This window comes from Heptranchias perlo, chromosome 17, assembly GCF_035084215.1.
Source record: "Heptranchias perlo isolate sHepPer1 chromosome 17, sHepPer1.hap1, whole genome shotgun sequence".
NCBI lineage: Eukaryota > Metazoa > Chordata > Chondrichthyes > Hexanchiformes > Hexanchidae > Heptranchias > Heptranchias perlo.
The window spans coordinates 24,242,411-24,265,568 of NC_090341.1; the positions used below are offsets into that span (position 1 = coordinate 24,242,411).

Consider the following 23,158-nt stretch of genomic DNA (forward strand, 5'->3'; position numbering starts at 1 on the left):
TGAGAGAGAGAGAGAGTGAGGAATGAGAGAGAGAGAGAGTGAGGAATGAGAGAGAGAGAGAGTGAGGAATGAGAGAGAGAGAGTGAGTAATGAGAGAGAGAGAGAGAGAGAGAGAGAGGAATGAGATAGAGAGAGAGAGAGAGAGAGAGAGAGGAATGAGAGAGAGAGAGAAAGAGAGAGAGAGAGAGGGGGAATGAGAGAGAGAGGGGAATGAAAGAGAGAGGGGAATGAAAGAGAGAGGGAATGAAAGAGAGAGGGGAATGAAAGAGAGAGGGGAATGAAGAGAGAGGGGGGGAATGAGAGAGAGAGAGAGAGAGAGAGAGAGAGGGAATGAAAGAGAGAGAGGGGGGGAATGAGAGAGAGAGAGGGGGGAATGAGAGAGAGAGAGGGGGGAATGAGAGAGAGAGAGGGGGGAATGAGAGAGAGGGGGGGAATGAGAGAGAGGGGGGGAATGAGAGAGAGGGGGGGAATGAGAGAGAGGGGGGGAATGAGAGAGAGGGGGGGAATGAGAGAGAGGGGGGGAATGAGAGAGAGGGGGGGAATGAGAGAGAGAGGGGGGGAATGAGAGAGAGGGGGGGAATGAGAGAGAGGGGGGGAATGAGAGAGAGGGGGGGAATGAGAGAGAGAGGGGGGGAATGAGAGAGAGGGGGGGAATGAGAGAGAGGGGGGGAATGAGAGAGAGGAGAGAGAGGGAATGAGAGCGAGAGAGAGAGGGAATGAGAGCGAGAGAGAGAGGGAATGAGAGCGAGAGAGAGAGGGAATGAGAGCGAGAGAGAGAGGGAATGATAGCGAGAGAGAGAGGGAATGATAGCGAGAGAGAGAGGGAATGATAGCGAGAGAGAGAGGGAATGATAGCGAGAGAGAGAGGGAATGATAGCGAGAGAGAGAGGGAATGATAGCCAGAGAGGGAATGAGAGCGAGAGAGAGAGGGGGGGAATGAGAGCGAGAGAGAGGGGGGGAATGAGAGCGAGAGAGAGAGGGGGGGAATGAGAGCGAGAGAGAGAGGGGGGGAATGAGAGCGAGAGAGAGAGGGGGGGAATGATAGCGAGAGAGAGAGGGGGGGAATGATAGCGAGAGAGAGAGGGGGGGAATGAGAGCGAGAGAGAGAGGGGGGAATGAGAGCGAGAGAGAGAGGGGGGAATGAGAGCGAGAGAGAGAGGGGGGAATGAGAGCGAGAGAGAGAGGGGGGAATGAGAGCGAGAGAGAGAGGGGGGGAATGAGAGCGAGAGAGAGAGGGGGGAATGAGAGCGAGAGAGAGAGGGGGGAATGAGAGCGAGAGAGAGAGGGGGGAATGAGAGCGAGAGAGAGAGAGGGGAATGAGAGCGAGAGAGGGGAATGAGAGAGAGAGAGGGGAATGAGAGAGAGAGAGGGAGTGGAATGAGAGAGAGAGAGGGAGACGAATGAGAGAGGGGAATGAGAGAGAGAGAGAGAGAGGGGGGGAATGAGAGGGAGAGAGAGAAAGGGGGGAATGAGAGAGAGAGAGGGTGGGGAATGAGAGAGAGGGTGGGGAATGAGAGAGAGGGTGGGGAATGAGAGAGAGGGTGGGGAATGAGAGAGAGGGTGGGGAATGAGAGAGAGGGTGGGGGAAATGAGAGAGAGAGAGTGGGGGAAATGAGAGAGAGAGAGAGTGAGGAATGAGAGAGAGAGAGAGTGAGGAATGAGAGAGAGAGAGTGAGTAATGAGAGAGAGAGAGTGAGGAATGAGAGAGAGAGAGTGAGGAATGAGAGAGAGAGAGTGAGGAATGAGAGAGAGAGAGAGAGAAATGAGAGAGAGAGAGAGAGAAATGAGAGAGAGAGAGAGAGAAATGAGAGAGAGAGAGAGAGAGAGAGAGGAATGAGATAGAGAGAGAGAGAGAGAGAGAGAGGAATGAGAGAGAGAGAGAAAGAGAGAGAGAGAGAGGGGGAATGAGAGAGAGAGGGGAATGAAAGAGAGAGGGGAATGAAAGAGAGAGGGGAATGAAAGAGAGAGGGGAATGAAAGAGAGAGGGGAATGAAAGAGAGAGGGGAATGAAAGAGAGAGGGGAATGAAAGAGAGAGGGGAATGAAAGAGAGAGGGGAATGAAAGAGAGAGGGGGGGGAATGAGAGAGAGAGAGAGAGAGAGAGAGGGGAATGAAAGAGAGAGAGAGAGGGGAATGAAAGAGAGAGAGGGGGGGGAATGAGAGAGAGAGAGGGGGGAATGAGAGAGAGGGGGGGAATGAGAGAGAGGGGGGAATGAGAGGGGGGGAATGAGAGAGAGGGGGGGAATGAGAGAGAGGGGGGGAATGAGAGAGAGGAGAGAGAGGGAATGAGAGCGAGAGAGAGGGAATGAGAGCGAGAGAGAGGGAATGAGAGCGAGAGAGAGAGGGAATGATAGCGAGAGAGAGAGGGAATGATAGCGAGAGAGAGAGGGAATGATAGCGAGAGAGAGAGGGAATGATAGCGAGAGAGAGAGGGAATGATAGCGAGAGAGAGAGGGAATGATAGCGAGAGAGAGAGGGAATGATAGCGAGAGAGAGAGGGAATGATAGCGAGAGAGAGAGGTAATGATAGCGAGAGAGAGAGGGAATGATAGCGAGAGAGAGAGGGAATGATAGCGAGAGAGAGAGGGAATGATAGCGAGAGAGAGAGGGAATGATAGCGAGAGAGAGAGGGAATGATAGCCAGAGAGGGAATGATAGCGAGAGAGAGAGGGGGGGAATGATAGCGAGAGAGAGAGGGGGGGAATGAGAGCGAGAGAGAGAGGGGGGGAATGAGAGCGAGAGAGAGAGGGGGGAATGAGAGCGAGAGAGAGAGGGGGGGAATGAGAGCGAGAGAGAGAGGGGGGGAATGAGAGCGAGAGAGAGAGGGGGGGAATGAGAGCGAGAGAGAGAGGGGGGGAATGATAGCGAGAGAGAGAGGGGGGAATGATAGCGAGAGAGAGAGGGGGGGAATGAGAGCGAGAGAGAGAGGGGGGAATGAGAGCGAGAGAGAGAGGGGGGAATGAGAGCGAGAGAGAGAGGGGGGAATGAGAGCGAGAGAGAGAGAGGGGAATGAGAGCGAGAGAGGGGAATGAGAGCGAGAGAGGGGAATGAGAGAGAGAGAGGGGAATGAGAGAGAGAGAGGGGAATGAGAGAGAGAGAGGGAGTGGAATGAGAGAGAGAGAGGGAGAGGAATGAGAGAGGGGAATGAGAGAGAGAGAGAGAGAGGGGGGGAATGAGAGAGAGAGAGAGAGAGGGGGGGAATGAGAGGGAGAGAGAGAAAGGGGGAATGAGAGAGAGAGAGAGGGGGGAATGAGAGCGAGAGAGGGGGGAATGAGAGCGAGAGAGGGGGGAATGAGAGCGAGAGAGGGGGGAATGAGAGCGAGAGAGGGGGGAATGAGAGCGAGAGAGGGGGGAATGAGAGCGAGAGAGGGGGGAATGAGAGCGAGAGAGGGGGAATGAGAGCGAGAGAGGGGGGAATGAGAGCGAGAGAGGGGGGAATGAGAGCGAGAGAGGGGGGAATGAGAGCGAGAGAGGGGGAATGAGAGCGAGAGAGGGGGAATGAGAGCGAGAGAGGGGGGAATGAGAGCGAGAGAGGGGGAATGAGAGCGAGAGAGGGGGGAATGAGAGCGAGAGAGGGGGGAATGAGAGCGAGAGAGGGGGGAATGAGAGCGAGAGAGAGAGGGGGGAATGAGAGCGAGAGAGAGAGGGGGGAATGAGAGCGAGAGAGAGAGGGGGGAATGAGAGCGAGAGAGAGAGGGGGGAATGAGAGCGAGAGAGAGAGGGGGGAATGAGAGCGAGAGAGAGAGGGGGGAATGAGAGCGAGAGAGAGAGGGGGAATGAGAGCGAGAGAGAGAGGGGGGAATGAGAGCGAGAGAGAGAGGGGGGAATGAGAGCGAGAGAGAGAGGGGGGAATGAGAGCGAGAGAGAGAGGGGGGGATGAGAGTGAGAGAGGGGGGGATGAGAGTGAGAGAGGGGGGGGATGAGAGTGAGAGAGGGGGGGATGAGAGTGAGAGAGTGGGGGATGAGAGTGAGAGAGGGGGGGATGAGAGTGAGAGAGGGGGGAATGAGAGAGAGAGAGGGGAATGAGAGAAAGAGAGTGGGAATGAGAGAGAGAGAGGGCGGAATGAGAGAGAGGGGGGAATGAGAGAAAGAGAGGGGGTGAATGAGAGAGAGAGAGAGAGAGGGGGGAATGAGAGAGAGAGAGAGGGAATGAGAGAGAGAGAGGGGGGAATGAGAGAGAGAGAGAGAGAGAGAGAGGGAGGAATGAGAGAGGAATGTGAGAGAGAGAGAGAGAGAGAGGGTGGGAATGAGAGAGAGAGAGAGAGAGAGGGAGGGGGGAATGAGAGAGAGAGAGAGGGGGGAATGAGAGAGAGAGAGACGGGGGAATGAGAGAGAGAGGGAGACGGGGGGAATGAGAGAGAGGGGGGAATGAGGGAGAGAGAGAGGGGGGAAATGAGAGAGAGAGAGGGGGGGAAATGAGAGAGAGAGAGTGAGAGAGGGGGGAATGAGAGAGAGAGGGGGAATGAGAGAGAGAGAGGGAATGAGAGAGAGAGAGGGAATGAGAGAGAGAGAGAGAGAGAGAGAGAGGGGGAATGAGAGAGAGAGAGAGGGGGAATGAGAGAGAGAGAGGGGGGGAATGAGAGAGAGAGAGAGGGGGGAATGAGAGAGAGAGAGAGGGGGGAATGAGAGAGAGAGAGAGAGGGGGGAATGAGAGAGAGAGAGAGAGGGGGGAATGAGAGAGAGAGAGAGGGGGGAATGAGAGAGAGAGAGGGGGAATGAGAGAGAGAGAGAGGGGGGAATGAGGGAGAGAGAGAGGGAGAGGGGGGAAATGAGAGAGAGAGGGGGGGAATGAGAGAGTGAGAGAGAGAAGGAATGAGAGAGAGAGAGAGAGAGAGAATGAGAGGGAATGAGAGGGAGAGAGAGGGAATGAGAGAGATAGAGAGAGTGAGGATGAGAGAGAGAGTGGGGGGATGAGAGAGAGAGTGGGGGGGATGAGAGAGAGAGTGGGGGGGATGAGAGAGAGAGTGGGGGGGATGAGAGAGAGAGTGGGGGGGATGAGAGAGAGAGTGGGGGGGATGAGAGAGAGAGTGGGGGGGATGAGAGAGAGAGTGGGGGGGATGAGAGAGAGAGTGGGGGGGGATGAGAGAGAGAGTGGGGGGGTGAGAGAGAGAGTGGGGGGATGAGAGAGAGAGTGGGGGGGATGAGAGAGAGAGTGGGGGGGATGAGAGAGAGAGTGGGGGGGATGAGAGAGAGAGTGGGTGGGATGAGAGAGAGAGTGGGGGGGATGAGAGAGAGAGTGGGGGGATGAGAGTGAGAGTGGGGGGGATGAGAGAGAGAGTGGGGGGGATGAGAGAGAGAGTGGGGGGGATGAGAGAGAGAGTGGGGGGGATGAGAGAGAGAGTGGGGGGGATGAGAGAGAGAGTGGGGGGGATGAGAGAGAGAGTGGGGGGGATGAGAGAGAGAGTGGGGGGGATGAGAGAGAGAGTGGGGGGGATGAGAGAGAGAGTGGGGGGGATGAGAGAGAGAGTGGGGGGGATGAGAGAGTGGGGGGGATGAGAGAGAGAGTGGGGGGGATGAGAGAGAGAGTGGGGGGGATGAGAGAGAGAGTGGGGGGGGATGAGAGAGAGAGTGGGGGGGATGAGAGAGAGAGTGGGGGGGGATGAGAGAGAGAGTGGGGGGGATGAGAGAGAGAGTGGGGGGTGATGAGAGAGAGTGGGGGGATGAGAGAGAGAGTGGGGGGGATGAGAGAGAGAGTGGGGGGGATGAGAGAGAGAGTGGGGGGGATGAGAGAGAGAGTGGGGGGGATGAGAGAGAGAGTGGGGGGGATGAGAGAGAGAGTGGGGGGGATGAGAGAGAGAGAGGGGGGAATGAGAGAGAGAGTGGGGGGGATGAGAGAGAGAGTGGGGGGATGAGAGAGAGTGGGGGGATGAGAGAGAGAGTGGGGGGATGAGAGAGAGAGTGGGGGGATGAGAGAGAGAGTGGGGGGGATGAGAGAGAGAGTGGGGGGATGAGAGAGAGAGTGGGGGGGATGAGAGAGAGAGTGGGGGGGATGAGAGAGAGAGTGGGGGGGATGAGAGAGAGAGTGGGGGGGATGAGAGAGAGAGTGGGGGGATTGAGAGAGGGGGGGATTGAGAGAGGGGGGGATTGAGAGAGGGGGGATTGAGAGAGGGGGGGATTGAGAGAGGGGGGGATTGAGAGAGGGGGGGATTGAGAGAGGGGGGATTGAGAGAGGGGGGGATTGAGAGAGGGGGGATTGAGAGAGGGGGGATTGAGAGAGGGGGATTGAGAGAGGGGGGGATTGAGAGAGGGGGGGATTGAGAGAGGGGGGGATTGAGAGAGGGGGGATTGAGAGAGGGGGGATTGAGAGAGGGGGGGATGAGTGGGAAACAAAAGGCATGATAAAGAGGAAGTGAATAAGAAGGGATGTGGAATTAAATCGAATAAAAACAAGAATGAGAGGCACAAATTTCTGAAAATAGTTGGAAACAAAGAATATTAGAAATCAGATAGGCTGCATTTCAAAAATTGCTGCAAGGTATATTTATGGTGTCAGTGAACATATTATGCAGCACTAACAGATCTCCCTTTCTTAAGGCGAGTCAGTAGTTTTATAACAATAGGACTGTTCTGCCAAGCTATATTAACAGGGACACTGATTTCAGTAATGGGGCAGTCCTGGTTCTGGATGCACTGGGAAGGTGGGCCAGAATCTGGCAGTGCTTGGATGGGTTTGCAGAGTCTAGCAGTATTTTGAAAGGAGTCCAGATTTTGAGAGCACTGGGTCGGGGCCAGAGTCAGGAGGTTTAGTAAATTGCAGGGTCCAGAGCCTGGCAAGCTCTAACAGGGGCTGAGGGGTCCAGGAGATCAGGACTCAAACTGCCATTGGCCCCTTTCGAACCATCAGAGTACCCCAACCCTAAACTGTGTTCCTGCCCAGCAGCCCTCTTTCCCAACCGATCCACAACCTTTTGCGTCCTCAAGTACCCTACCATCACTTTCCTCATTGTTGGCTTTTAAGTACTCCATTGCCACTTTTATCATCATCATCAGCCAGATTCTGCCTCAAACCATTTAAACCTCCATTATCTGTTTCTTAAAATTAATGGACGGATAATCACGGGGTTCCGTAATTTCCTGATATGCACTCCCAACATATGCACAGAAGTGGAAAATTTAATGTACTATTGATGGGAATTTGCCAACTTATAGTCTTTAATAAACATAAATTTCTGATTATAGTCTTTAATGAACAAATTTCATTGAGCAAAATTTACCCCATAAACACTCAAAAGTTCATCATTCACACAGTTTCAGTTTTAAAATTCCTTAAGCCTCAATAATGCTTCAGAAAATAGATTTTTTTGTAAACAGCAAGTCATTCTTTATTATCAATCTCTTTGCTTTCTCATCTAACCATCAACTATTTCATAACAATGTTGTCCAATATGTTAGCCACGAGCCACATGTGGCCAATTGGGAATTCAGAACTGGAAAATTGCATTTCTGATTAGTAGATGAAAAATGAGTAATAAACAGTCATTGGGCATGTGATCTCAATACCCATATTCGCATGGAGTACTCCTATGTACTTTGACATCTTTGTGCTTTTGTTGGTAAAATGGTGAGACGAAAAGCAGTGTGTGAGTGTTTTTGATAGTTGTCCTTCCTTGGTTACTGAATGGTGATAGATGTTTGCTAAGTAAATACACACACGTGAAGTACATTTACTAGTATAGCGTGAGTGTATACAATATAAGGTATTTTCCACTAAGAAGTGGCTAAAAGGTCCCAGCGGATTGGAAAACCGCATTCGTAACACCCCTATTCAAGAAGGGAGTGAGACAGAAAGCAGGTAACTATAGACCAGTTAGCCTAACATCTGTCATTGGGAAAATGCTAGAATCCATTATTAAGGAAGTAGTAGAAGGACATTTGGAGACTCATAATACAATCAAGGAGAGTCAACATGGTTTTATGAAGGGGAAATCATGTCTGACTAATTTATTAGAGTTCTTTGAGGAAGTAACGGGCAGGGTGGATAAAGGGGAACCAATGGATGCAGTATATTTGGATTTCCAAAAGGCATTCGATAAGGTGCTACATAAAAGATTACTGCACAAGAGCTCATGGTGTTGGGGGTAATATACTGGCATGGATAGAGGACTGGCTAACTAACAGAAAACAAAGTGTCAGGATAAAAGGGTAATTTTCAAAATGGCAATCTGTAACTAGTGGGGTGCCACAGGGATCAGTGCTGGGGCTTCAACTATTTACAATATATATCAATGACTTGGATGAAGGAACAGAGTGTCTTGTTTGAACATAGGAACAGGAGTAGGCCATTCAGCCCCTCGTGCCTGCTCTGCCATTTGATAAGATCATGGCTGATCTGTGATCGAACTCCATATACCTGCCTTTGGCCCATATCCCTTAATACCTTTGGTTGCCAAAAAGCTATCTATCTCAGATTTAAATTTAGCAATTGAGCTAGCATCAATTGCCATTTGCGGAAGAGAGCTCCAAACTTCTACCACCCTTTGCGTGTAGAAATGTTTTCTAATCTCACTCCTGAAAGGTCTGGCTCTAGTTTTTAAAGACTGTGCCCCTACTCCTAGAATCCCCAACCAGCGGAAATAGTTTCTCTCTATCCATCCTATCTGTTCCCCTTAACATCTTATAAATTTGCTGATGATAGAAAGATAGGTGGAAAAGCAAGTTGCGAAGAGGACACAAAGGGCCCGATATTACCAGGGCAGCTGGTTCGTGGCAGGGGGGCGATTGGGCGCGTGGGTAACGCGCCCGGTGAAATCAGTCTGCCCCGAATGCAATCGCAGGCTAATTGGATCCACTTACCTCTTGTTCCGGGTTCCCCGCTGCTAAGCTGCGCGGCGGGCGGACTGCGCATGCGCAGTAAGGTCTGTCAGCTGGAGGAGCTCTATTTAAAGAGGCAATCCTCCACTGACTGATGCTGCAAGAAATAGGAAAAATTACAGCATGGAGCAGCCCAGGGGGAAGGCTGCTCCCAGGTTTAATGATGCCTCACTCCAGGTATCATTGGATGGGGTGAGGAGGAGGGGGAGGACAGAGATCTTCCCCCCGACGGGCGGGAGGAAGCGGCCTGCCTCTGCCACCAAGAAGGCCTGGCTCGAGGTGGCAGAGGAGGTCACCTACACCACCAACATATTGCCCACCTGCATACAGTGCAGGAGGCGCTGCAATGACCTAAGTAGGTCAGCCAAAGTGAGTACACTTACTCATTCCCCTGCACTCCGTCTGCCACATCACCGCCCCCACCCCACATCTCCTTCTGCACTGCCAACACTACTCTGTCACATCACCCCTCACACCCACTCAAACCTCCTCATCTTACCTGCACTTACTCACCTCGCCAGTACTCATCCCGCCACTACCACTCAACCCAATCCTCAAACAATCTCATGGCTCTATCTCATACTCACCCTCTCATGCATCTCTTTCACAGTCAGCATCACTCAACCTGCCACTACCTGTGCTGCAGCCACAGGGCATGCATCACATATGTGCAGTAGGCAGCGTAAGGCAAACGTGTCATGAGCATGAAGGGGATGCACAAGGGGTTTGAGGGTTTGTCATGGTTTTTACTTATATTTAATTTCTGACCAACTCACATTACATATTATATTGGCACCACTACTGCCACGTCTTTGCGAATCTCATTTGGTTTGTGCAATAATGCCCTTTCTTGAGGATCACAATGAAGACCCACGACTGATGCCACCCATTGTGTCACTGCAGAGTGGGTGTAGGTGTATTTGCAGGGCTCTTTTGTGCAGACAACTGAGAGACGTCGGCGATGTTCCCGGTGGCACCCTGGAAGGATGCGGAGAAGTTGCTGAGGGCAGTGGTGACTTTGACAGCGACAGGTAAGAAGATGGTGCTCGGGCCAGCCGGGAGCAGCTCGGCATGAAGGAGGCTGCAGATGTCCACGACTACATGTCGAGTGACTCTGAGCCTCCGTGTGCACTGCTGCTCAGAGAGGTCCAGGAAGCTGAGCCTCGGTCTGTTGACCCTGTGGCGAGGGTAGTGCCCTCTGCGACGCATCTCTCTCTGCGGTTGCCCTCCCTCCTGCTGTACAGGTGGATGTGTCACAGCACTGTGTTGTGGAGCTCCATGTGTCAGAGGTGGACGGTGTGGGTGGCGAGGCTGATGATGCTGTTCGCCCTCCGAGGAGGTCATGACTGCAGCTACGGCGGCCCCCATCCGGAAGATGTACATCTGAGGGGGTCCACAAGGTAGGTACATGTGTCTGGACACCAGGGCAAGTGTGCAAGTTTGTGAATTTTGTTGTTAGGAGGAGGGTGGTGGAGGCCAAGTGACAAGAGTGGCCTCCTGCAATGAGTGAGGGTCTCCCCCCGCCCCCCACCTGTCAAATGGACCTTTGCAGCTGCCACAGGCTGATGGCTGCAACTCATCCATTTGAACTGGGAGTATTTCCCCCAATACGGGAAACAGTCCCAGTTGTTTGTAAAATCCCAACCCTCCTAAAATATCTCGTTAATCAGGACTGTAAACGACCTAAAATACCAAAATAAATACTTTAAGTGGCACCCCGCTGGCTTTAATTGCCGGCGGGAGTCCCATATGCGGGGGTTGCGCGCGCATGTCAGCGCGTCTGTGGGAAACCCGGAAGTGGGAGCCAGGCTCCCAACCCGCCCCGGGAATCCCCGATTTTCGGAGCCCCCTCGCCAGGAACGCACCGGGTGCTAAAATCGACCCCAAAGTATCTGCAAAGGGATATTGACAGGTTAAACGAATAGGCAAAAATTTGGCAGATGGAATATAATGTGGGAAAATGTGAAGTCATCCACTTTGGGAGGAAAACTAAAAAAGCAAATTATTTGAATGGAGAAATACTACAAAATGATGCGGTACAGAGGGATCTGGGTGTCCTCGTACATGAAACACAAAAAGTCAACATAGAGGTGCAGCAGGTAATCCAGAAAGCAAATGGAATATTGGCCTTTATTTCTAGGAGATGGAGTATAAAATTAGGGAAGTCATGCTACAACTGTACAGGGTGCTGGTGAGACCACACCTGAAGTACTGTGTACAGTTCTGGTGCCCTTATTTAAGGACATACTTGCATTGGAGGCAGTTCAGAGAAGGTTGATTCCGGGTATGGAAGGGTTGTCTTATGAGGAAAGATTGAACAGGTTGGGTCTATACTCACTGGAGTTTAGAAGAATGAGAGGAGGTCTTATTGAAACATACAAGATTCTGAGGGGACTCGATAGGGTAGATGCTGAGAGGGTGTTATCCCTCATGGGGGAATCTAAAACTAGGGAGCATAGTCTCAGAATAAGGGGTCGCCCGTTTAAGACGGAAATGAGGAGGAATTTCTTCTCCCAAAGGGTCGTGAATCTTTGGAATTCTTTACCCCAAAAAGCTGTGGAGGCTGAGTCATTGAATACATTCAAGGCTGAGTCAGACAAATTTTTGATCAGCACGGGAGTCAAAGGATATGAGGAAAAGGCGGGAAAGTGGAGCTGAGGTAAAAATCAAATCAGCCATGATCTCATTAAATGGAGGAGCAGGCTCGAGGGGCCGAATGGCCTACTCCTGCTCCTATCTCTTACGGTCTTAAAATGGTGTCACTAGCCACATTCGTGGCTAGTCAGCTATTTATATTGGACAATACCATGGTAACAGGTGCTGCTAATACAGGTATTATCTTGACCACTTTATAACAGCATTTAATAAGCCTGAAATAAACCTTTGAGAATTTTTTCAACATATCTTGAAAATAGCAATGAAATTCTCAAAACCTCACAAGGTGAGGGGGGACACCGTTCTACACTTCAACTCCTGTTGATGCAGATTGCTTTCTGGACAATTCTGCAAACTGCACGTCAAATGCATATAGAATGCATAGGTGTGATTGAAAGCTCTTTCTAACTGCTTGAGAGAGGCTTAAGCCTTAAAGAGAAAACTTAAATGAAGGTATTAAAAGACACAAAAGACAATTCAACGTGTAAATGTAATCAGATTATTGTTTAAAATCTTATTTTGGATATTATGAATTTCAATTACTGAGACAAAACTTTTTTGGAAAATCATTTGGCGCAATTTGATTGATTCATTAACAGTGACTTTAACGCTTACAGGCCACTTTTTATGTTGGAAATTTCCATTAAAAATGTTTACATAGACAGATTCAATGTTAAATGTTGACATAAAAGCGTGACCAAAAATAGTGACACAGGAAGTTAGACTGTGGGCGGGGCGGTCAGAGACCGTGGGGGTCGTCAGCCAATTGCGTGTGTGGGATCGCGGCAGGAAAGCTTGTTTAGCCGGGAGGAAACATCCCTGCTCCTCCTGGCCCACAAGCAGTGCAATAAAGGGACTTACCTGTTGATCCGGGCCTTCTCGCCTCCTCTTGCATGGTGTGAAGCAGAAGGCCCGGGAATCCAGACAACCAGGATTAAAATGCAGGCCCAACGCCTCCTTAAAAGATTTCACTAACCGACCCACCTCCTGAGAGCGGGTTGGTCGCCCGCCCATCGACCCGCCTCCGTTAAAACCGGAAGTGGTCAGGTTGTACTTTTAAAAAAATGTTACCTTCCCACCCACCCCCAACCCTCCTGTTCGTGGGGTTAAAATGTAACCCAATGTCTCAAACAGCAATGAGGTAAATAACCAGATGCTCTAATCTGTTATTAGTGATGTTGATTGAGGGATAAATATTGGCCAGGTGTCCGGGAGAATGCCCATGCACTTCTTCGAACAGTGCCATGGGATCTTTAACTTTCCTCAGCTCACTTCTCATTCGAAGGACAATACTCTGACCCATATGCACCCAGAGACACGTGTCATTGAAGCATAAAGCAAATGCACGGCATAAAAGGTAACAAGGAAACAAAGGCGCAAGTGTATTATGCACTTTAATTATGCTATATCCGAATTTTCTCACTCTTTTATGTCTATCTGTCGATCACGGCCCCCGAATGCACCTCGGCTCATTATAATGGCAAAATAATGGGGGGTGGGGGGGTGGGGGGGTCGGGGGCTTGAGAGGGGAGAGGGGGGAGACTGAGGAACGGGGGTCAAGGGACAACGGGGGTCATGGGTGGGGGTCGAGGGACAACGGGGGTCATGGGTGGGGGTCGAGGGACAACGGGGGTCATGGGTGGGGGTCGAGGGACAACGGGGGTCATGGGTGGGGGTCGAGGGACAACGGGGGTCATGGGTGGGGGTCGAGGGACAACGGGGGTCATGGGTGGGGGTCGAGGGACAACGGGGGTCATGGGTGGGGGTCGAGGGACAACGGGGGTCATGGGTGGGGGTCGAGGGACAACGGGGGTCATGGGTGGGGGTCGAGGGACAACGGGGGTCATGGGTGGGGGTCGAGGGACAACGGGGGTCATGGGTGGGGGTCGAGGGACAACGGGGGTCATGGGTGGGGGTCGAGGGACAACGGGGGTCATGGGTGGGGGTCGAGGGACAACGGGGGTCATGGGTGGGGGTCGAGGGACAACGGGGGTCATGGGTGGGGGTCGAGGGACAACGGGGGTCATGGGTGGGGGTCGAGGGACAACGGGGGTCATGGGTGGGGGTCGAGGGACAACGGGGGTCATGGGTGGGGGTCGAGGGACAACGGGGGTCATGGGTGGGGGTCGAGGGACAACGGGGGTCATGGGTGGGGGTCGAGGGACAACGGGGGTCATGGGTGGGGGTCGAGGGACAACGGGGGTCATGGGTGGGGGTCGAGGGACAACGGGGGTCATGGGTGGGGGTCGAGGGACAACGGGGGTCATGGGTGGGGGTCGAGGGACAACGGGGGTCATGGGTGGGGGTCGAGGGACAACGGGGGTCATGGGTGGGGGTCGAGGGACAACGGGGGTCATGGGTGGGGGTCGAGGGACAACGGGGGTCATGGGTGGGGGTCGAGGGACAACGGGGGTCATGGGTGGGGGTCGAGGGACAACGGGGGTCATGGGTGGGGGTCGAGGGACAACGGGGGTCATGGGTGGGGGTCGAGGGACAACGGGGGTCATGGGTGGGGGTCGAGGGACAACGGGGGTCATGGGTGGGGGTCGAGGGACAACGGGGGTCATGGGTGGGGGTCGAGGGACAACGGGGGTCATGGGTGGGGGTCGAGGGACAACGGGGGTCATGGGTGGGGGTCGAGGGACAACGGGGGTCATGGGTGGGGGTCGAGGGACAACGGGGGTCATGGGTGGGGGTCGAGGGACAACGGGGGTCATGGGTGGGGGTCGAGGGACAACGGGGGTCATGGGTGGGGGTCGAGGGACAACGGGGGTCATGGGTGGGGGTCGAGGGACAACGGGGGTCATGGGTGGGGGTCGAGGGACAACGGGGGTCATGGGTGGGGGTCGAGGGACAACGGGGGTCATGGGTGGGGGTCGAGGGACAACGGGGGTCATGGGTGGGGGTCGAGGGACAACGGGGGTCATGGGTGGGGGTCGAGGGACAACGGGGGTCATGGGTGGGGGTCGAGGGACAACGGGGGTCATGGGTGGGGGTCGAGGGACAACGGGGGTCATGGGTGGGGGTCGAGAGACAACGGGGGTCATGGGTGGGGGTCGAGAGACAACGGGGGTCATGGGTGGGGGTCGAGAGACAACGGGGGTCATGGGGGGGTCGAAAGACAACGGGGGTCATGGGGGGGGTCGAAAGACAACGGGGGTCATGGGGGGGGTCGAAAGACAACGGGGGTCATGGGGGGGGTCGAAAGACAACGGGGGTCATGGGGGGGGTCGAAAGACAACGGGGGTCATGGGGGGGGTCGAAAGACAACGGGGGTCATGGGGGGGGCGAAAGACAACGGGGGTCATGGGGGGGTCGAAAGACAACGGGGGTCATGGGGGGGTCGAAAGACAACGGGGGTCATGGGGGGGTCGAAAGACAACGGGGGTCATGGGGGGGTCGAAAGACAACGGGGGTCATGGGGGGGTCGAAAGACAACGGGGGTCATGGGGGGGGTCGAAAGACAACGGGGGTCATGGGGGGGTCGAAAGACAACGGGGGTCATGGGGGGGTCGAAAGACAACGGGGTCATGGGGGGGTCGAAAGACAACGGGGTCATGGGGGGGTCGAACGACAACGGGATCATGGGGGGGTCGAAAGACAACGGGGGTCATGGGGGGGTCGATAGCCAAACGGGGGTCTTGAGGGGGTCGATAGACAACGGGGGTCATGGGGGGGTCGATAGACAACGGGGGTCATGGGGGGGTCGATAGACAACGGGGGTCATGGGGGGGTCGATAGACAACGGGGGTCATGGGGGGGTCGATAGACAACGGGGGTCATGGGGGGGTCGATAGACAACGGGGGTCATGGGGGGGTCGATAGACAACGGGGGTCATGGGGGGGGTCGATAGACAACGGGGGTCATGGGGGGGGTCGATAGACAACGGGGGTCATGGGGGGGGTCGATAGACAACGGGGTTCATGGGGGGGTCGATAGACAACGGGGGTCATGGGGGGGTCGATAGACAACGGGGGTCATGGGGGGGTCGATAGACAACGGGGGTCATGGGGGGGTCGATAGACAACGGGGGTCATGGGGGGGTCGATAGACAACGGGGGTCATGGGGGGGTCGATAGACAACGGGGGTCATGGGGGGGTCGATAGACAACGGGGGTCATGGGGGGGTCGATAGACAACGGGGGTCATGGGGGGGTCGATAGACAACGGGGGTCATGGGGGGGTCGATAGACAACGGGGGTCATGGGGGGGTCGATAGACAACGGGGGTCATGGGGGGGTCGATAGACAACGGGGGTCATGGGGGGGTCGATAGACAACGGGGGTCATGGGGGGGTCGATAGACAACGGGGGTCAAGGGACAACGGGGGTCATTGGAGAGGTCGAGGCACAACAGGGGTCATGGGGGGTCAAGGGTCATGGGACAACAGGGGTCATGGGGGGTTGAGGGACAACGGGGGTCATGAAGAATGCAGAATGCATGTTGGGATGGAGGTCAAGGGAAGGAAGGTGAATGGGGAAGTCGGGAGTATGAGAGAGAATTGGGGTCGGGGGAAAGAGAGAAATACTGGGGCATGGGGGGTCTGAGGATTGGGACTCAGGCAGGGCATGGAAGAGAGGGAGGCTGGGGCCCGGCTTTTCCTGCAAAGTCACGAGCAGCAGTATCTTGGTGAGTGGGTGTGGCACCTAGATAGGAACAGCCAGTAAAAGGGTGAGTGAAACCTGGGGGATGTACTGTAGGTAAATAGTGAAAGATTGTTTCCACTGGAGGACAAATGGGGAACAAGGGGATGAAGACCGAGGATTCTCATGGGAAGAACCGGGGGAGCGGGGTAGAGAAGGAAGGTTCTTGAACTGAGGGCTTTTAGAGCATGGGATGCTTCACCACAAGTGGCTATTGAGGTAGGATAGAAGAAGATCATTTGAAGGGAATGGGATAAATATTTAAAAGGAGGAATTTTAAAGTATCTGGGGCGAATGGGGTTACAGAACAGAGTGCCAACACTGGAACAGGCCTCCTCCTCTCCTGTAATTTCTATCATTCTATGAAACTCTCCTTTATTGAGTCTGAGCCCAGGGAGTGCTTTAGAAATGTTGGTGCTGAGCTAAGTTTAGGACAATCTGCCCCGTGCGAAATGTCCCAAACACCGAGCCCATTGCCCTTTGTGCAATCTCTCAATTTAGTTCTAGTTGGTCTATGCTGGCTGGTTTTGACAAATGAAGTCCAAGTGCAGATCGGCTCTGTCTGAGGCTTCCAGTTCAGAGTTGTCACCTTCACAGAGTCCGAGGAGATAGGGAGAGAGATTGGGCCTGTTAAAAGTTGCATTGACTGGGAAACCAGGCCACACCTTGTGCAGTGTAGGGGGATATTGCCTGTAGTTTCAGGGTGAATATCAACAGGTTATAGGATTATTAGTGGTTACAAGTAGGATATCAGAGCATCACACCTTTACTACCAGTTACACATAGACTAGCAGTGAGTTATTGTATTACTGTTGAGTATGATGGGAATTGGAGTGTTACCAGTAATATTATTAGTTATCAGTGCAATTTCAGTGAGTTACTGGTGGAATCAAAGTTCCTCCCACCTTCAGCTTCCCCTCTTCTGCTTACAGTTGGCCTCTTCGCTTTCTGAACTTCGCCCACAACAGCTGCTGGTGCAAAACCACGAGCAAAGATACTCAAATACAGGGAACCCAACCTTTATAAGGTAAATGGAGTAACAGATGCAGAGGTCACATGATCAGACGTCTAGGAATACCTCCAGCCAGAGCTGGCAATCCTTCTGGAAGCAGATCTGACAAAAATAAAGGGCACCATATGTGGCACTTTCTGGATTTCAGGGCTGCTCTTCGCTGGCAATCATTCCCTTCCCCTCTTCTTCAATCATTCTCTCCGGCGCCCCCTCCCCATTCGGCCCAGTTCTCCCCTTTAACACGGTGCTGCAGGCTCCTGCACTGCGCTGACCTGCTGAGACTCCCCCCGACCCTCCCCAACAGCGAGCCGCCCATCAGCGCTAGAATAACGGGGAGCTCGACAATCAAATTTATGCGAGCGCCAACAGCGGGCGTTGGGATCCTTCCACCCACCGAAAAATACCGTTAAAGTTCAAAATCGGGGCCTGTGTGACCCGAGAAATGACGCGGTCCCGAGGTACAGACCCGCAGATCCTGCTACTTCCAGACTATTTTTTTTTTGGAATTTTCAGCTCAAATCACTTTTCCCTCCTCCTTTCCCACGACCCTATAAACATTGAATATAGTTTAAATTATAATTTTTTTAAAATTAGCGGCTGCCGTTAACTTATTGACTTACCCCCTTTTCCCTGATATTTTGATTACTTTACTCGTTCAGTTCGATTTGCGGTGACGTACTGAACAGTCCGAGCAGATTGCGCCAATCCACCTGGAATGGATCGGATTCCACTGACCGGGCATCCCGCATCGAGTGGAGCCGGATTCCGTGGACCGGACTGGTTCACAAGTTTAAATCACAACATGGTTTTTCCCGATACCACCCTGGGCAGGATCCAATCCCCTCGTACTGTGCCGGTAAATCCCAGATTCACATTTTCTTTGGGATTTTATTCTCTCTCTCTCTACTGGAGAACGAGAGAAACCGAAGAATAACTGCAAGGAGCTTTCCCAGCACCCACAGAATCGATGGAAATCCTCCATTAAAACTATGGGAATTTTCACTAGCTCAGCTCCAGCCACACAAAAAAAAAACCTCACAACGATAATGCCAGGGAGGCTGTGAAGAAATAGAAAATCAAAGAAAAGGCTTCTAGTTTTGGACTCCCCCACAAGTTGAAACATTTTCTCTATGTCAGCCACCAGTTATACACACCACTTGATTGAACTCAGTGGAAAGCAAAATCAGTTGAGGTGGCTAACCCACTATTGCCCTTTTACACCCTCGCCAACTTGTTTTAAGGCAAAGGTTTTGGTTCCTATGACATTCACACTTACGGATATCAGCTTTTATCTGTGAACACAAAAGCCCAAACTGTAACACTGTTGACTTCAATTGAGATGAAATTAGATACAAATGTTTGCTTCTTTCACATAGTTTGGAATACAATAATTGTGTTAGCTGTTTATATAGCTAAAGACTTTACTTTTCCACTATTGTGGTTTAACATCTTTCAGTGATTTGATCTACTTTACTACTTGGAATGAGTTAATCAAACCACCAATAGTACTCTCCATCATTCTTAGTAACATGTTTTGGATAAGTTTAAACTAAAAATTGTGCATTGTATCAGGTACTCCAGTGTTTAATTATTACCCAAAGCATCAATATATGTCCACTTAAGATTTACCTATTGAGCACATGGCTCTCATAAGAGTTTTGGACAGAAATGTTTGTGTGCAGGTACTAATATTTTATATACTAGTGAATGCCCCATGGTACTGTTCAATATAGTTCAGATAGTATTTAGTAAGGTTAGGAATATTACACTATGTATTGTTTTCTTTCTCTATTTAAAACATGTTTTTTAAACATGAACTTTGCATGTGTGATACCTGAAGTGTGATGGAGGCTCAAAACTTTTATGTTGCTCACAAATTTGAGGTATGAAGCATAGTTGTGATGTTTAGCTGCTAACCCACCTATCTCTTTAAAGTCACTGTTCAGATACACCCTGTGAGCAAACCCAATCAATTGTAATGCTTGTAAATTTCTGGCTTCAGGTCAGAAGATCCCACCATGAAATGACTGTGTTTCTTTTTCAAAAAAAAAATTTTGTTTGCATCCACAAAATGTGACATTTGGAGTGTGATAGACATGCACTAGATGTAAGACATTAGTGGGTGTCACGTGACAATTGCACACATTAAGTTGGAGGATGTGGTATTTCTTTTACCTGTCTCTGTCGTCTTCATATTGCTGATTCTCCGTCTTTCTCCTCTTCTACTTTTGTGTCTTTCTCTTCACTATTGCTTCTTTGTAACTTTCTCATTATTTGTCTCTCTCCTTTTCTGTTTATCTCTTATCTTTTTCTCTCCTTTCGGTTGGGAGGTGGTGGGTGGCATGGTGTAGTGGAGAAGGGAGAAGCCAAGGGCTGCTCATCCTCAAGCTCCTATATGTTGCCCTCTTTGCTGCTGTCCTGCCCACCACTCATCTTCACTGTGCTCTACTCCACCTTTCCCTTCACCCCCTCTCCTCACCCCATCTGCTACACTGTTCCTCATCCCTTACCCCCTGCCTCTTCCCCACTCTTTACTCTCAATCCCACTAGTCTATCACCCTCCACTCATCCCTCTCTTTACCCCTGCCTGATGCTCTTGTAACTGGTCCCAATCCAAGTATCCCACTCACCATCCCTGACCCCCATCTCCCACAGCACACCAAATATCCCTTTTATGACATTCCCTGTGTAGTTCTAGTCCCCTTATTTCACTTCCCTATCCCCTCTATACACACCCATTCCCTATCTCCCCACTGGTCCAATGAAAGCAAGTTTCAAAGGAAACCAGTGTCACCCCTCTCCCCCTTAATCCTGTTCACTCCCCCAAGGGCAGGTAACAAGATGCCAGAGGCCCCTCATGCCAAACCTGTTTTGCTTCTCTCCTTTCTCCTCCTTCCCATCAGTCTCCCTCAAGGAAGTTCTGTTTGTTTTTAAAATTCAACTTGTTTTTTTAAAAAGAAATCCAAGAATGAGGGAAAAACCTGTATGTCAGCCTTTCTCTCAATTTGTGTTTTTCTTTGTCTCTCCATATCAAGTTGCCCCTCTTTCTCTCAACCTCCCTTCTCAAATGTCCTCTCTCGACCTCCATTTTCTCTCTCCCTCAACCCCCATTCTCTCTCTCAATTGCTCCCACTCTTTTCTTCTTCTACCTTTACTTCCTATCTGTTTGGTTTCAATATTCAACTTTTTAAAAATTAAATTAGAATTAGGAACATAACTGGCTTTCTTTCTAATGGTCTTTCTCTCTGTTTAATTCTATCTCCCTCCATCTCTTATGTTGTAGAAATTAGAACCTAGGTTTTGACCTTTTTGAACGATCAACAAAAGAAAGTGGAGATAATTAGTTGGTTTCAAAATTCAACTTTTTTTTAATTGAATATTAGCATCAACAAAGAGACTGGGGTGGAAATTTGTTTTGGCTCGTTTTCAGGCCTGAAATAGGTGGTGCGCTGTGAGCATGTGCCAGACACCGAAGTCCCGAGGCTCACCTGAAATTGCACCTTGGGCATCGGGCTTCATCAGTGTATTGCCAGCGAGCTACGGGCATCCAGAGGCAGCTCACCGGTTCCACAAGGGTGAAATTGGGCTGGCTGCCTCCCCGGTAGTGGCCCTCAGGTAGGTTCTGGGGGTGAGGGGAGGAGGCAATCGGGAGGGAGGTAGCAATCTGGAAGGGGGGAGGAGACGATTTAGAGGGGGCGGAGTGGGGGACGGTAACGGTCTTCATGTCTGCTGTGGTCCCTTTAAGGACCACTGGTCAGGCCATATGTAGACCTGATTATCCTGAATGCAGCAGGTCCAGTGCCGGCTGTGTTCAGGGCAGCCCAATTTCAGGAAGGGGTCCTCAAACAGACATTAAGAACCCCATTTGCATATGCAAAGAGCCTAAAGGCTGTTTCAGGCATGAGCCCTGGACATCAATGCTGGAGCCTTTACCAATATTGACGGGTGGCACGCTTCTGGTACAGAATGTGTGTGCGCACGCAGTCCGCCATATTGGACACTTAATCGCCCATTTCGCGCCTGTAAATGTCTAGGATTTCTAGACCACTGAGTTTTTTTTAATTCGTTCATGAGATGTGGGCGTCGCTGGCAAGGCCAGCATTTATTGCCCATCCCTAATTGCCCTTGAGAAGGTGGTAGTGAGCCACCTTCTTGAACCGCTGCAGTCCGTGTGGTGAAGGTTCTCCCACAGTGCTGTTAGGAAGGGAGTTCCAGGATTTTGACCCAGCAACAATGGAGGAACGGCAATATATTTCCAAGTCGGGATGGTGTGTGACTTGGAGGGGAACGTGCAGGTGGTGTTGTTCCTGCTGCCCTTATCCTTCTAGGTGGTAGAGGTCGTAGGTTTGGGAGGTGCTGTTAAAGAAGTCTTGGTGAGTTGTTGCAGTGCATCCTCTGGATGGTACACACTGCAGCCACAGTGCGCCGGTGGTGAAGGGAGTGAATGTTTAGGGTGGTGGATGGGGTGCCAATCAAGCGGGCTGCTTTATCTTGGATGGTGTCGAGCTTCTTGAGTGTTGTTGGAGCTGCACTCATCCAGGCAAGTGGAGAGGATTCATCACACTCCTGACTTGTGCCTTGTAGATGGTGGAAAGGCTTTGGGGAGTCAGGAGGTGAGTCACTCGCCGCAGAATACCCAGCCTCTGACCTGTTCTCGTAGCCACAGTATTTATATGGCTGGTCCAGTTAAGTTTCTGGTCAATGGTGACCCCCAGGATGTTGATGGTGGGGGATTCGGCGATGGTAATGCCGTTGAATGTTAAGGGGAGGTGGTTATACTCTCTCTTGTTGGAGAAGGCACTTGTCTGGCGCGAATGTTACTTGCCACTTATGAGCCCAAGCCTGGATGTTGTCCAGGTCTTGTTGCATGCAGGCACGGACTGCTTCATTATCTGAGGGGTTGCGAATGGAACTGAACACTGTGCAATCGTCAGCGAACATCCCCATTTCTGACCTTATGATGGAGGGAAGGTCATTGTTGAAGCAGCTGAAGATGGTTGGGCCTAGGACACTGCCCTGAGGAACTCCTGCAGCAACGTCCTGGGGCTGAGATGATTTTCTTTGATTTGATGGCCTGTTTTCAGACATACCTAAGATGGTTGATGGAAAAAAATTGAGGATTTGAGGACCACAGCCATAGAAATTTTCTTGGAGCCTCATTGGGGGCAGACATCTTTATCCACAGCATCTTGCCCTGCAATATGTAAAAGTTGGCTGGTGGGCGGAGTTTGCTGCATGGCAGCATTTTGCTTTGTTTCTGCTCTGAATCCGCTGGTGGTAGAGACCGCCTGAAGGGAAAAGGCGGGGGGTTGGGGCAAGTTAGAGATGCTACATTGCTGAAGGCTACAAGAACCAGGTAAGAAAGATTATATTAGTACAGTCCGCACCATTTATAGCAGGCGTGTTGATGTTAACGCGATTTGCCCGCTATAAGCGGTGGACGGTTACACCTGACGAAGGAGAAAGCCTCCGAAAGCTTGTGATTTTCAAATAAAACTGTTGGACTATAACCTGGTGTTGTAAGATTCCTAACATATTCTTGACAGTAACATACTCTTGACAGCAACAGCCATGGAATTCTTTTCAAGGCTGAAATCAAACAATATTCAGGTGGTAAGGATTAAATGTCAGCCTGTGAATTCATGACTCATTTCAATTGTGCCTTTCTCTCTACCTCTCTCCCCCTTCACAGCTCTATTTTGATGCCTTTGATGAAGGCTTCAAAATGTTGTTGGAATTCCTTTCGTTCTCAGCTGGAACCTAGTTATCAAGACAAAGCGCCCATTTCACAAATGCAGTTGTTAAAGGGTATGCATTCCATTAGCACTTTACGTGCATAAATCAGTAAATAAATTAGATGAAAATTTATTGAAGAACCTATTGAACTGCATTATAAATCACTGCTTAGGCCTCAGCTAGAGCATTGGGGATAATTTTAGCCCCCGAGAACAGATGGTTAAAGTAGCAGCTTTTTGGAGCTCCAACGGACCCACTTCCGGGATTAACCCAGATGCGTTAGGCTGCGCACACACAACAG

General features: G+C 51.4%; 1 protein-coding gene across 1 annotated transcript in view; it reads right to left on the bottom strand.

Moving 5' to 3' along the window:
* chdh (choline dehydrogenase) overlaps positions 1 to 17,869 on the bottom strand; it is an 83,038-nt gene extending 65,169 nt beyond the window's left edge. Inside the window, exon 1 of the mRNA XM_067998738.1 lies at positions 17,742 to 17,869. The gene's annotated coding sequence lies outside the window, so the exon portion shown is untranslated. The remainder of the gene's footprint in view (positions 1 to 17,741) is intronic.
* Between the last annotated feature and the right edge of the window lie 5,289 nt (positions 17,870 to 23,158).